Source organism: Uranotaenia lowii, chromosome 2 (assembly GCF_029784155.1).
Source record: "Uranotaenia lowii strain MFRU-FL chromosome 2, ASM2978415v1, whole genome shotgun sequence".
In the NCBI taxonomy this organism is placed as follows: domain Eukaryota; kingdom Metazoa; phylum Arthropoda; class Insecta; order Diptera; family Culicidae; genus Uranotaenia; species Uranotaenia lowii.
The window spans coordinates 321,971,953-321,988,017 of NC_073692.1; the positions used below are offsets into that span (position 1 = coordinate 321,971,953).

General features: G+C 41.4%; 1 protein-coding gene across 1 annotated transcript in view; it reads left to right on the top strand.

Moving 5' to 3' along the window:
- Positions 1–16,065, top strand: part of LOC129748903 (uncharacterized) — a 300,169-nt gene that overhangs the window by 140,556 nt on the left and 143,548 nt on the right. The gene's annotated exons all lie outside the window — the stretch shown is intronic.

Here is a 16,065-nt window from a genome sequence, read left to right on the forward strand (position 1 = left end):
CTCCAAATGCAAAGAGTTCTCTCTTGATTTCAATCCCTTGGTCTAACCACCTCGCTCGTTGCTCCCCTGTTCCCCTGTTTTGCAGGACAGTCGTCCGACAGTCTTGCAACATGTCATAGCCCAGCGTATCCGTCCAGCCTTCACCACCTTTTGGATACTGGTTCGCGCGAGCTCGTGGTTCATCCTTCACCTCCACACTCCATTCTCCTGCACACCGTCAAAGATGGGTCTTAGCACTCGTCGCTCGAATACTCCGAGTGTGCACAGGTCCTCCTCGAGCAATATCCACCTCTGTGCCCGTAGAGGACAACCGGTCTAATGAGCGTCATGTCACACTTCGTGCGAGGACTTAGTCTTCTCGAACGCAGTTGCTTGTGAAGTCCATAGTAGGCTCGACTTCCGCTGATTATTTGCCGCCAGATCTCACGGCTGGTGCCATTGTCTACGGTCACCAGTATGCCGAGATAGACAAAATCTTCGGCTTTCTCCAGCTCGTCGCGGTCGATCATGGCCGTGTTATTACTGGACAAGCGGGTTCGGTCGGTCTCGGATCCGCAGGCCAGCATATACTTCGTCTTGGACGTACTAAATTATCATTAACCCAATCCTTCCTGCTTCGCGTTCCACCGCTGCAGATTATCTACCGACTAAATATATCAATGTCGTCGGCAAAATAGATAAGTTGACTGGATCGTGCCCCGCATTTCGCCCACCGCTCGTTGGCGACCGTTGCCTTATCGAAGCCCCCTGAACGATTCGAATGAACTCGTCAATTCACCCGAAATACGCAAACAGCACTGCGTTCCATCCCTCGTCGCCTTGATCAGTCCCGGAAAAGCCGTTCTCGTCCAAGATTTTCCATAGGTCGTCATGGTCGATCTTGTCGTATACGGCTTTTAAGTCGATGAATGGTTGGTTCTTAGCGACTTGGTGCTCACGGAATTTTAGGGAATTTGCAACTGGCGAATGGCTTCTTTAACTTCACTCATCGTTGGAAGTTGGTCCACCTCGTTGTTGGCTACGCCGGCGATGTACCTTCCCCCCACCGTCCTGGGCTCCTGTCTGTCAAGATGCTCCGTCCTTATCCCAGCACATTTCGGATTGCGGTACGAAATCTTTGCGGTTGCATTGAGTTTCTGATAGAACTTTCGTGTTTCTTGGGAACGATGCAGCTGCTCCAGCTCCTCAAGCTCCTCCTCCTCCAGGCGGCGTTTTTTTCCTGGAAAATTCGGAATCGCTGCCTCTTTCGCTGTCGGTGATTTTCCACGTTTCGTTGCACTATTGCTGCCCAGCTGAACCAGTCGTTCCGTCAAGTTCGTTCTACATGCCCTATGACGTTCTCCACAACGCTGTTGATGGCTGATTTGATGGTATCCCAACAGTCCTCGAGAGAGGCTTCGCAAAGCTCGCTCTCTGCTGGCAGCGCTGCTTCGAGCGATTGCGGGCATCGGTTTCGTATGTTGTTCACTACGGAGAGTTCTGGGCGAATCTTCACCATCACCAGATAGTGGTCCGACTCGATGTTGGTGCCTCGACATGATCTGACGTCGATGATGTCCGAGAAGTGCCGGCTGTCTATCAAAACGTGGTCGATCTGTAATTGTGTTTGGTACGGTGATCTCTAGGTGTACTTGTGTGGTAGGCGGGGCCGGAAAAAGGTACTACTTACGGCCATTCGTTTGAAGACGGCGAAATCTTTAAGTCTGAGGCTGTTTTCATTGGTCAGCTGGTGCGCGCTAAACCTTCTAATAGTCGGTTTGAATTCCTCCTCTTGACCGACCTGAGCGTTAAAATTCCCGATGACGATTTTGATACCATGTTTTGGGTAGCGGTCGTATTCACGTCCCAACTGCGCGTAGAATTCGTCTTTGTCGTCACCGGTACTTCCGAGGTTAGGGCTGTGCACGTTTATGATGCAGATATTGATTCTCAACCGACACATTCGTGGGTCGACCGGCCACCCGATCACGCGCTTCTTCATCTTCCTCATCACTATAAAAGCTGTTCCAAGCTCGTGTGTGTTCCCGCAGCTCTGGTAGATGGTATGACTATCTTGGAACGTTCGTTCCGTGGAGCCCTTCCTACGATATCGAATTTGCGGCTCTTCAATTCGTTGGAGAGCACGTGGGTACTGCCCATGAAATTTAGAGATCGGCAGTTCCATCTTCCAAGTTTCCAATCGCTGGTCCCTTTTCGTCACGTCAGTCTTTATCGATTTCCATCCGAAATTTTTTGAACATTGTTTGTTGCTTGTATTTTTTATAGTCACGGGCTCGCAAGGCCCACAGCTAACCCCATTATCAAAAAAGGACCGTCGTCCCGCTGTTTTGGGTCCCGAACTCCACCAGGATGTTGTTGCCATCCGCACGCAGCCACTGACATTCCTATCTCAGTTAGCATGCGACTAAAGCATCCACCGGGTTTAGGTACCCGGTACTCCGCTCAGGTTGCTCGAAGACTTAAGAATGGGAGAGGAGACCGGTTTTGCGCAGCGATTGCGTCTTCGAGGATTCCGGCATATATCTGTAGGATGGCGGAGTGTTACTTCCGTAACCGCTTACAACAGTATATGACCAGCGAAGGACTGGAAACCGTGTCTCGGCAGGGGTTCCACAAGGATCGATACTTGGCCCGGTATTGTGGAACATTATCTACGACGATCTGCTGAGACTGTGTCTCCCCACGGGAGTGAGACTTATGGGATTCGCCGACGACGTGGTTCTCCTGGTATCGGGCCCATTAACCGGAGAGGTCCAGCTACTCGCCACAGTAGCTATTGAGAAGGTGGAAAGTTAGATGCGCTACAAAATCTTGCGTCTGGCTCACCACAAGACCGAGATGGTGCTGATCACCAACCTGATTTCAGCACAATCAGGGACGATTGCAGCTGGACCGTGCGCAATCGAATCCAAGCGTGCGATCAAGTACCTGGGGGTGATGATCAACGACCGGCTGAGCTTTACGGCCCACGTTGACTACGTCTGCAAAAGAGCAGCAATAGCGACAGCAGCCCTTTCACGGGCCATGTCGAATAACTCGGTGATCTGCTGCAGCAGAAGGAGGGTCCTGGCGAGTGTGACCTCGTCCATTATGCCGTACGATGCGGCAGCCTGGGAGACAGCCTTGAGCAGGCAGTGTAACCTGCAAAAGCTCTGCAGTGTGCAGCGGCTGATGAACCTTCGAGTAATCAGCCCATATCGAACGGTGTCCTCGGTAGCTGTTGAAGTTGTGGCGGGGGTCATGCCCATCTCGATCTTGAAAGAACAAGATATCTTCTGCTACGAGCATAGGCACATGCCCTTTTTGCGGAAACATGCCAGAGAAGCCTCGATGTCCAACTGACAGCACCAGTGGGACAGCTCGGAACGTGGCCGGTGGATCCATCGCTTGATCCCTAACGTCGGATCCTGGATGGACCGGAGACATGGAGAGGTGTATTTCTGCATGACACAGTTCTTGACTGGTCACGGATGCTTCATGCAGTACCACCATCGGTATAGACACGTGGCCTCGCCATTCTGCCCGACCTGCGGTGATACAGAAGAAACACCGTAGTGTTCAACTGTCCGAGGTTCGAAGGGGTACGCACTAACATGCTTGCCGCCTGCGGAGCAGACACGACAGCCGACAACATCGTGCGGAGGATGTGTGAGGATGCCAATACTTGAGTTGGAACCAGCACCAGTCCGCGACCGGTGCGTAGGGTGACTCCTTCGTCGGGGAGCATCTGAGTAGTGTGCGTCCAAATCTGGCAGTAAAGCATACAAAGATATGAAAACTTATGCGTATGTCAAGCTGCCAGGTACGTCGCGCATCTCCAACGCTACCATCGTGGAGTATCCGAGTCGAACGCTCCTTCTGCGATGGAGGCTGTGGGGATAAGACATGACCTTCTCCGCAATCGAGCTCGTAGGGGAAGAGTATTCACGTCGCGGAGTACTCTCGGGTAGAGTGGAATCACGTCGCCGTCGGATGAGCTACTCGAGTCGCGTTCAAGTGTGGAATCTAGGAGAGAGTGATTCCAAGTCAGCGGATTCTATTTCCGAGTAAAGCTGTTTAAATATTGCATTTTGCCACACTGATTTTGAAGAAATTCAAACTACACCACTCCAGAAATTTACTCAACATTTGCTGTGATTTACAGCAGTCGCTGTAGCTTTCAATTTTCCGATAAATTTTCAAGTCATTAGCATACAACATTCTACACCCCAATGTCAGAGCGTATGTTACGTTGTTGTAATAAGTGCAGAAGAGAAGAGGTTCGATTTTGCTGCCTCGTGGTACTCTCGAGTTATTCTGGATCACATAAGACTCAGCATTTCCCAGCTGAACAGTGAGGGAAAGATTTGTCAAGAACGATTCAAAACAAAGAATTAGTCCTTCTCCGAGTCCGAGATGTTGAAGTATTGCAAGGAGCAAACGATGGTCAATGCGGCAAAGGCAGGCTTTGTTGATCAATAAAAATGTACGACTTAGCGGCAGGTGAGTTTCATTGCAACCTAGAATGCAGCGATTAAATTCTCTAGGCGTAAGCAGCTATTGTTATCAAAACAATATAATAAAAATCAATGAGTTCGATCATGATAGACCGGAAACCTAGCAATCTGTCATCTGGTTGTCAGAGCAACCTGTCAACCGGATTTTTTTTCGCCGCATAAAAGTTTTTCGACATTCTCTTAGAAACTGAATAGCATTCTCTTCAGCCACCTCAACGAACTTCAAAGTAGCTTTAAGAACTTGAATTTTGAGCTCATTAGCATTCTATTCAGACAGAAACGAGAGCTGATTGAGCTGCAATGAAACCTTTTTAAGGGAATTCTGGTTGCTTGGGAAGTAATTTCCCTGCATATCGTTATGTCCTGCTTTTTGTTTTTTTTTGTATGAACTGGGAACACAAATAATCGATCGTAAATAAAATATGAGTCCCAAATAGACAAAGTTCAACTTCAGACAATAATTTATTTTAACGTTATTTTAAGACTAAAAAAATGCGAAAAACACTCCAAAAAACGGCTGTAATCTACAGCTATCAAATATTAAAATTCAGCAAATCCACTTTGTGCATAAGTGAACTGAAGATAGGAGGTTCACCTTGCACTTAAAGGTATATTTATGTCTATATTTTTTAGGATAAGGACTTCAATGTAATACGAAAATATTTTTAGTCGCAGAAGAGAAATTCCGAGAATTTTCAGCACAATTTTGTTCTGATTTGGATTGTAAATTTTGAATACTTTAATTTGGGATGTTTCCAGAAAGTGAGGCAGCATTTCAATACCTTCCATCTTATTTAGGCAACAGTGAAATTTCTTTAGGGATTGGTTATCATCTTGCCATATTTAAAAAAAAAAGAAATTGCTCCAGTTATGGTGGCTGAATCGAAAGCACACTGTCTTTCCGACATCTTGTGCGTTACTAGAAAAAATAACTAACAACGACAAAGTAGAATCATAAAGTGTCTAACTTTACGAATCAAATATGCAAATGTTGAACTCTGCGCCGTAAACAGCAAATTTTATTAAATGTCATTCGCAAGAATCCAGCCGGCGGCTTTGATTAAGAAAACAAAAATATTCTGAAATCTTATCTCCTCCGACTCGAATAAAAAAAAATCAGAAAATTCACGAGAAACTAATGAAATCATTTCCAATTCGAAGCGAACTGGTTTGAATCGCAACTGATTGATAAAAGTATAAGCTTCTCGGGCTAGGTTTTTGGTTTGATTTTGATTCGCACAATTTAACATCATCCCACAATCTTAATTGCCGGCTTTATCCGATCGAAAACAAGCACTATAAGAGATGCTTGAAATGGGGAGAAAGATATAGAATTTTTAATTAATACCTCCGAGAATTCGAAATGAAATGGCTGGGGGCTTACCAGATTGGTGTTGTAAGCAGTTTATCATTACGTTGTTTGCGTGCTACTCTGAGAATATTCAGTAGCCTGTTTTGATTGTTGTTTTAGTTATAAATTTGGATAAGCTTAAGTGATTTTAAAAATTTAAATGAAGCGGTCAGATATTTTTTGATTTTTTACCGGTGATCAAAAATTGAAACAGTTTTTTTTATCAAAAATAGAAAGATTGCTTTGGAAAAAAGCTAAATTGACAACATTGTAGTTAAATTAGGGCACCCGCAGCCAATCGGCGTTATTAACTGATTCACTTCAAGATACTGATGACAAGTGAGAAGGGCTGAGTGCTCCAGAATACAAGCTTCAAACCGCATAAATTATTCTCGGTCAGTGTGCTGCAGTCAGCCCGCAATGTGTCGGATTCATCACAAAATCCCTCAGCTCCGCGTTAAATGTGGGTTATTAACATTGCTGCATTAATTAATTGACTTGTTACACCCGTAGCCGGATAGCTGAATGGAAATGGAAATTGACTTGCAACATTCCGGGTGCGTAGTCAATTTTCCCAAAAGCCAGCACTAGTCCCATAGGATAACCCATCATAGAGGTGAGACTTGTCATACGTTAGTGGCGGGCGGAGTAAAAGTCGTGTAAATGCGGGTTTCAATCCGAGTGAGGTGCCAATTGATTCGGTTACACTGCGCGCATTTCTAATCGATTAAAATTTGAATAAATATCTACAAGCTTCTCCTTCATTACATTTAGCTACGTCGTTACAAGTGCCAGTCAGAGCTCGGTCGAGTAACGATTTCTAACCCAGGAGGAGGTTGTAAAACGGGGGCTTGGCCTGGGACATTTGCATTCGATATCTAGGGCACCAATGCGCTGTTAGGGTACCCTTGGTAAGTAATGGTACTTCCATTGAATGAGAGATTCATAAAAAGTAGCTGCACTTGTCTACGCCAACGCTAACTTCAGGCGCTAATGCATCATACGGCAGACATTCTGTCACTAGCAGCCGGTGTAGCTACAAGTTTATCGTTTTAATTAAAAATTAAAGGTACTTCTATCGCATGGAGCGTATTGGAAATGAACCGAGGTAGTGGGAAAAAATCAATCAAACCTTGATAAGGCTTCATTATGCAAATTATTGTACCCGTTATATCAATCGAGAAATCATGAACATTATTGTCTTGTTGTAAATTCTGACTATTTTAATAATCAAGACCATGATATTAAAACTTATTTTAAAAATCGATTTCCACGGCCGTATAAAAGGGGGAATCAAGCGAGGTGTTTATTTACTAAATTTCAGCTAATTAAACTCATTTCAGGGTTCTGGTCCCCTATTTTCTAAAATCTTATTTTTGTTTCTGTTTTCATATTTCGCACTATGTATCTAGTTTAGGATTCTAGATTTTCAGTTCGGATCATTATGAATGTAGAATTAGTAACAAACTTGTGTATTTTAAAAACTATTCGTTTGATCCAAAAACGTTAACATTCTAGTGAGTCTCCTTATCATTCTGATCTATTTGGGTAAAAAAAAAGAAAATATCAACAATTCATGAGTTTTCAAGTCGACATTGAAAGATTTCCTAGGTGATTTCTCAAAAACACGTAGAGTTTGGTGGGGTAAAAGTACGACCTTTGTGCTATCCTATTTTTAGTAAATTTTGCAGTTATTTTTCAAAAAAAACAAGAAAAGCTTTTGATTCCTTAGACTTTGAGCTTTCTTCTAAAAAATCACGAAGATAATTGATCAACGCATTTGATAGCAGTAGTAAAAATGCCTGACTGCTATCAAAACATACCCTTACCCCACCTCTGGAACAAAAGTTCGAGTGATGTGGGGTAAAAGTACGACCATTGAAAATTCCACAATTCTGCATGAAGTCAAGAGGAAAATTATTATATATCAATCTTTGCTCACTGCAGCAGCTTCTGTATTCGCTTCTGATACGAATCTTATAAATGAGCGAACAGTCTGCGCGAATTTGGAGTTCTCCACTATAATTGTCCATATTCAACAGGTTTACGAAATACATCTCTCAACGTATTTGAGCAATTTTTCGCGCGATCAAGTTTTTGTGAAACAAAAATATGCGCTGAGGTTTCCAGTACATTTTAAAAAAAAGTTAAAACTTTCCGATCAGATTTACTCTAGTGTACCCTATATATCTTTCGTACTTTTGCCCCATTTGCAGTTCTTGCTTTTGCCCCTTCAAAGTTTCTTGAGATTCACAGTTTATTGACAAAACAAAGAAATATTAATGGAATTCTTTCTTCGACATTTGATAGTGGTTGAAAACAACTCAACAGAAACATTAAAATTTTCATTGAAAGAAAGAATTTCGATTGCTAAAACATGTTTGTCGTTATTTAAAATATTTCATCATTTATGCAAAAAAGCTACTTTACCTCATTTATTTTCAACTTCTACAAAAAAAATATGTCTAGATGTAGGCAGTCCAAATCTTTATCAATCCTCGCCAGAGTTTTGAATTTTACTGTTCTCGGTTTGTGATAATCTCAAAACGTACTTTTTCCCGACTTGTACTTTTACCCCACCTTACTCAACTTAGACATCTGCAAAAAAAGTCAAGGTAGTCCTTTTCATTACCAACACAACACGGCCAAAATTTTGCATATCCGAACCCTAGGAATGTAGTTATCACCGAAATGAAGTACCTGGGCTCTAAATGATCATAGCTTCCAAAATCATCCTGAGTTTCTATTTCATATTCGAAGTTCTTAGACTTAACTCTTTTGCTGGATTCAAAACTTCAAAATGGCGATCCAGAATGGATATCTCAAAATAAGGTTCATCATTCGAAATTTACATTTAAATTCAGATTAAAGATAAAATAATGGAATAATCATTCTTAAAACTTTTTTTGAGTCTTTGAAAGAGTTTTGCATTGAATAAGTTTACAAGTTTCACCAAACTGAGCATGCCTCATCTTTCAAACAATAGCTTTGTTGATTTTGTTTGGTTCCGACACGAATTTTTATCATAAACGATTACAAATCTTTTCAAAAAGTGCTCATTTTTCTGTCAAAAAGGAAAAAAATGCTGCATCGAATTTCTATTTACCTGACCTAGGTCTACAGGAGAGTTTGAGACAAATGATTGATTTTTTAGAAAAAAATATTGAAAAAAATATTTTAAAATCCTACACTGAGAAAAATACATTTTTAAAACTAAAACTTAATTTCCCAAAAACGCCATCTCAGTGTTTTAGTTTTTGACATGCATTTTTCTCAATGTAGGACTTCACAAAAAAATATTATTTTTTTTTCTTAAAATTCAATCATGAAAAGTTTGGCTCTCTTCAAATATTTTTCCAGATAATGGAATTAAGGAGAGGTCGACTGGAGAATTTGATGCGTTTGTTATTCGGCAGTTCAGTAAAAAAAATTCGAAAACGATTTTTGGATTATTCCGACGTTTCGATGCTGTTTAGCATCATCTTCAGGGAATTCTAAAACATTATGTATTTCATCTTAAATCTTAAATATTATCATAACAAATTTGATAATCTTCAGGTATCAGGTATCAGAATGGGGGTAGGCTTAATAGCGGCACGTTATCCAAACATACGGGAAAATTGTGCCTAGCCTTTTTTTTATCCAAGATTTCATCATTTACCTGAGAAACCTGAAAAACCTATAAAAGGAAGAAATAAATTCAATCTATTTAAGATGGCATAAAGCCTTTCCACTAGGGATTATTAGCATTAAAGCTCTTTTCTACATTCGGTAAGGAACGATAGAATGTTTTTTAAGTTTAATTTCTTAAACTCAGATTCGCTTAAAGCGTAAGATCCCAGAGTACGAAAACGTAGTCTGGCAAATGAGGGACAGTTACATATAAGATGGAAGGGATCTTCCACATCTGATTCACAACTACCACATACTGGAGATTCAGCACGCTGAATGTTGTGCATGTGATAGTTGAGTTTACAATGACCGGAGAGTGCTCTGATCAAGATGCTGCAATGAGATTTATTTAAAGTTAATAAGTAACTCGATATGATTGGAGATGGTTTTTCTAAAAATAATTTAGTTTGACGACAAGTGTCCAACTCTTCCCAGTATCGTTCATGCTGGTTAGAGGACCAAGTTTTAATTTGGTTTCTGAACCAACATGGTGATATTGGGACAGCCGGCTCTGGTCCGTAAAATTCCTTTTCCGACCCAGCTCTAGCGAGTTCGTCGGCGCATTCGTTTCCAAAAATTCCCTTATGTCCGGGTACCCATAGAAGGTTTAATCCATTGCCTTCAGCAAGTTCTTCGATTGCTTTCCGGCATGCGATTACCAGTTTTGATCTAGAACTGGAAGCACTGAGTGATTTGATAGCTGCTTGGCTATCTGAACAGAAATAAATTGTTCTGAACATAATCTTCTTTTGAAGTGCAATTTGCACTCCATACATAATAGCATATAGCTCAGCCTGAAAGACTGTACAATATTTTCCTAGAGGTTGAGCATATTCTATGTTCAACTCGTGACAGTAAATTCCTGCACCTGCACGGCCGTTTGATAATGAACCGTCAGTATAGAATACAATATGAGAGGACATTTGGTCCTCTACGAAACCTGATAACCATTCTTGAGGAGAAGGAAATTTGACTTTGAACCCCATGTAGGGAAAACTACTCGAGAGTGTTAAATCGTTTAGCGCTAGATTAAACTTGTTTAATCTAACTAATTCAGGCCACACATTTGTATGACTCGATGATCTTTCGATATTTCCTGACAGCCAGAGACCAACTGCCTGTAGACGAAAAGCACATGAGAAGGCTTCCTGTTTTAGGAACAAGTGTAGAGGTTTGATAGAAAACAGAGCCTCTAGTGCTGCAGTAGGAGTTGTTGTGAACGATCCGGACATCCCCAAAAGACACATTCTTTGAAGGTGATTTAGTTTAGTCCGAACTGTTGCAACTTCTCCTTTCTGCCACCACACTAGACACCCATAGGCCAGAATTGGTCTTACTATTGTGGAATAAATCCAGTGAATATGTTTAGGTTTGAGTCCCCAGTTTTTTCCGATTGCACGTCGGCATTGTCCGAAGGCCATGCATGCTTTTTTGATTCTGAATTCGATGTGATCAGACAAGTTTAATTTGGAGTCAAGAATGACACCCAAATATTTAACTTGATTAGACACGGTGATTTCGGAACCATAAAACAGCAGAGGGCGCACCCCGCGGGTGATACGTTTTTTAGTAAATAAAACAATATTAGTTTTTAGAGGATTAACTGAAAGTTCTACATGAGAACACCATCGTTCAACAGAGCGCAGAGCTTGTTGCATTATATCAAATAATGTGCTTATGCACAAACCTCTTACCAGCAGAAGATAATCATCTGCGAATCCATAGGTTGGTATTCCACGGTCATTGAGTTTTCTCAACAAGCCGTCTGCAACTAGGTTCCACAAAAGAGGTGATAGTACACCTCCCTGTGGGCAACCACGTGTGCTAACTTTTGTAATTGAAGCCTGTCTTAAAGACGAATGAAGATTCCTGTTACTTAGCATTGCGCTAATCCAGTTAGTTATAACACTAGGCACTCCATGAAATAGTGCCGCATCCATTATTGATGTAAACGAGACATTATCAAATGCTCCTTCTATGTCTAGAAATGCTCCTAGACATGATTCTTTCTGTGAAAAACTATTTTCAATATTATGTACTACGTTGTGCAGAAGAGTTAATGTTGATTTTCCTGTTTGGTATGCATGTTGTGTCGCATTAAGCGGATGTTGGACAAGGCATTCTTGCCTGATATGATGATCAATTAAACGTTCAAGTGCTTTTAATAGAAATGAACTTAGACTAATACGACGAAAGCTTTTAGCTTCGTCGTATGATGATCGTCCCCCTTGAGGGATGAATTTCACGGCTATCTGCCGCCAAAGTTTAGGAATATATGCATGAGCAAAACTGCTTATCATTATTTTTCTTAACCTTCCAAAGCCGTTCGCTAAAAATCCGTTTCGGGGAAATTTGAACTGTAGTTTGATTTCGTTCTCCTGGCTGCAAATGTAAACCGATTTTGATGATATTATATTCATTGTCTAGGTAATTTATTCTAATTACTCAACATTTCAAAATAAAGTTGATAAGTATTACCAGATTATCAGAAACTGGTCCAGAAGGTAAAAAGTCCGAAAAATCAATTTTATTTTTAAAATACTCATAACTTCTGACAGCTTTTCTGTATTTATCTGTTTTATTGATGTTTGAAATTGTCAAGAATCCATCTATCCGACAATGTATAGATATGTTGGGGTCCAATGAAAGTGTTGACCGCTATGACTAATCTTCCGGTAGAAAAAATCTTACTTTAAAAAAACGGCATTCAATTTTGGCTTTGCTTAGCTGTATTTCATTTCCCAATGAACCGATTTTCAAAACTCAAATTTTAATTTTTTGGCGTTGATTTGATCATTATTTTCATAGAACATACTTGGTCTGTCAAAATTACCAGTTCATCAGTATATTGGAATGAAGATAAAGATGTTTGAAATGTGCGCTTCGGGTCATATTGACCCGAACGGCTTTGGAGGGTTAATATGTGTTTGAAATGATCGAAACCTTTTTGAAGCAAAACTGGAAATAAACCGTCACTTCCAGGAGATTTGTATTGAGCAAAACCATCGATTGCCCATTTGATCGATTCTGTAGTAACTATTTTCCGAGCAAAATGCAAGGAATCTAGACTTCCAGAAAAGAACTCAGGCTCTATCGATGAATCTTGATCAACACATCCTGGAAAGTGAGTATTGAATAGACAACTTAATGTTTCTTCGTCGTTTGATGTATAATCACCACTAGGGGTTTTAAGATATGAAACCTGATAATCTTTTGATTTGGCTAAGACTTTATTTAACCTACTTGCTTCGTGCAAGCTTGAAATGTTTGTGCAGTAGCTCTGCCAACTTGAGCGTTCGGCAGCTCTTGTTGCTTTCCGGTAAGCTCTGCGAGCCAACTTGAAAGCATCAAAACCTTCCGTGCGCCTTCGGTTCCAAGCGCGTCTGCAGTTTTTTCGTAATTTACTGAGATTTGAGTTCCACCATGGTGTACTGTTTTTGTTGAATTTCAACGTTCGTACGGGAAACGCTTCTTCATAAGAATTTAATATAATTTCGGTGGTTTTTGCAACCACTTTATCCAACTCAGAAGGAGTAGTAATTTCAGGTGTATATCCATGAAATTTAATAGCAATATGCTCCAAATATAGGTCCCAATTAGTTGTTCTTGGGTTTCTGAATGTAATTGTTTCTAAAAACTCACCTGAGTGTTCAAAATAGATAAACCTGTGGTCAGAAATCGATTCTTCGTTAGGCACATGCCAATTTGAAATTTCCTGAGAAATTGTTCTAGAACAAAGTGTGATGTCAATCACCTCTTCTCTGTCACACCTAACAAAAGTTGGTTTATTTCCTACATTTAGAATTTCTAAATCAGTGCTGCTTAAATATTCCATTAAATTTAGGCCTCTCAGATTGATATCTGAGCTACCCCATACAAAATGATGGGCATTGGCATCACAGCCAATTACAAGAGGTATATTTTGTGATTCACAGAATGAAATGACATTTTTTAAATCATCCGTAGGGGATGATTGTTCATATGGTGAGTATGCTGAACAGTAGACGTATTTCCTATCAGGCAGCGAAACCTGAACGACGCAAATATCTTTTGTTGTTAGATTGGGTATAAGTGTTGCATTTAAAGAATTGTTTATCAATATACATGCACGAGGCATTATTCGGGCATTAGTCATTCCAATTACACTGAACACAGTAAAGTTTGGTTTGAGCAAATTCCCTAAGTAAAAAGTTCCATTTCGGAAATAGGGTTCTTGGACCAAGGCGATTGATGCAGTTCCATTAAGGATTAAACGACATAAGTTAAGTGTAGCGGTTCTTTTGTGCTGCAGATTTATCTGTGCAACCTTAATAGAAAGCATTTCTATCAAAGAATTCCACACATATTTCCATCACACACAAGAACCACTGCACCTTCATATCAACGCATGAAGCGGGGTATCCCATACAGGATGAAAATTTAAAAATCGTGTGTATAATCTGAATCCCACGAGTTGCCAGGAAAAATACGGCCCTTTGCACCAGTGCCTGGCTATAGTGCAGACCTTAACAACGTTCTGCTCAAGATAGGATTATTATACACCCTCCTACCCCCACTTTGGGGCCCGCAGGCACAGAACCACCTTGAAGCGGGTGTTTACAAAATTTAGGAGAATACAACTCGTGCATGCGCATTAATAGCAATAAGCACAATTGGTGAATCCTCCCTGAAGAAACTTGGCTTGGAACCAAGCCAAGGTTCCCCCCTCCCAATGTGATAGTCGCATTTGAAGAATGACTAACGCATATGGGAAGTACTGGATAAGTCGCCTTTTACGACGTGGACCAGTATCCCAGTGGTAGTATTCTATAAGCCGCCACCACACAGCACTTACAATCGGATCGTATCACGTAAAAATTGATTGCTTATGTGAAGCTTATTGTCAACTTTTTTGCCCTATTTCCCTATTGTTTTTGTGTTGCATTGTGAATGAACCAGAAAGGGAGAGTCGCAGTAGGCGTTGACTAGATAAGACGCTAGTGAGTGAGAGTTGTGATATCAACACGGTTTACAGGGTATTCCCACTTGTTGGGTTTCCCGATTCCCGATTCAGCAAAGTTTTTAGTGTTGCAATGCTTTTTGCTGAACTGATTGTGCCTGAAAAGAAGGGGCTTTTACTGCGCCCTCCTTACCGATCCTGAACAATATTTTGCCGGGACTGGGAAGAATCATTTTAAAGATAAGTACTTCTGTTTTCCATAGTTTTTCTTAAATTTTGTATGTTTTTGCAGATTAATATCGCATTTCTTTCTCGAACATTTAAGGTTATAAGGATAAAATTGTGTTCCACAATGTTGGAACTTAGTTACTCTTTCTAAAATTGGTCTAAAATCTTTTATTGGCAGATCTTCATTCGAAGTCTGCAATCACTTTATATCGAAGTGCATTAAAAACTGTAATATCATTCAGCAACATTTTTAGCGATACTTTAATTTGTATTCAAAATATTCTTTGATTTTTTATTTATTAGTGATTTTATTGAACTTACTTACTTAATGATCCCGCGCCGATCCTCCGGTGCATAGGGCCGTGGTAAAAGACCTCCACTGTTGACGATCCGGAGCCAGCGTCTTCACCTGGTCCCAGTCAAGATTCTCGTCGACAGTTCGGATTTCAGCGGCTAGGCTTCGCCGCCACGAATTTCTGGGTCTGCCTCTTCTTCGATGACCTTCTGGATTCCAATCTAGAGCCTCTCTGCAAATCTCGTTTTCATCTCTTCGCAGCGTGTGCCCAATCCATCTCCACTTACGTTCCCGAATCTCGATTTCTAGCGCCTTTTGATGACACCGGCGATGTAGTTCCTCATTCGAGATCCAGTTGCCAGGCCACCAAGCGCGGATGATATTCCGCAGGCAGCGGTTTACAAATACTTGCAGTTTTCGCGTCGTTACCGCATATGTGCACCAAGTTTCGCACCCGTACAGCAATACGGATTTGACGTTTGAGTTGAAGATTCGGATTTTTGTTCGTAGAGAGATCTGGCGTGACCGCCAGATGTTTCGGAGACTCGCAAACGCAAATCGGGCCTTTCTGATCCGTGTTTCGATGTCTTTTCTGGTACCACCATCAGGCGTAATCTGGCTACCAAGATACTGGAAGCACTCCACTTTCTCAACTTGTTGCCCAGCTACCATGAAACTGGAGGGATTTCCTGTGTTGATCTCCATCGACTTGGTCTTTCCGACATTGACTTTGAGACCTGCTGCCTTGGAACTTTCGGTGAGGTCGTCGAGTTTGCTCTGCATATCTGGTTGTGTTTGGGCGAGCAAAACAATATCGTCAGCCAGGTCAAGGTCGTTCAGTTGCTCCATTGTTGAAGGATTCCACGGCAATCCTCGGTTCGGTGCACAGTCAATCGATCCAATCAGAATCTCATCCATTACGATTAGAAAAAGTAGCGGTGATAGAATACATCCTTGTCTAACTCCAGCAGTTACCGGGATTGGTTCGGACAAGACACCGTCGTGCAAGACCTTGCACGAAAATGCCTCATACTGTGCTTCGATGAGATGGACTAGTTTCTCTGGGACCCCTCGTCGCCTTAGA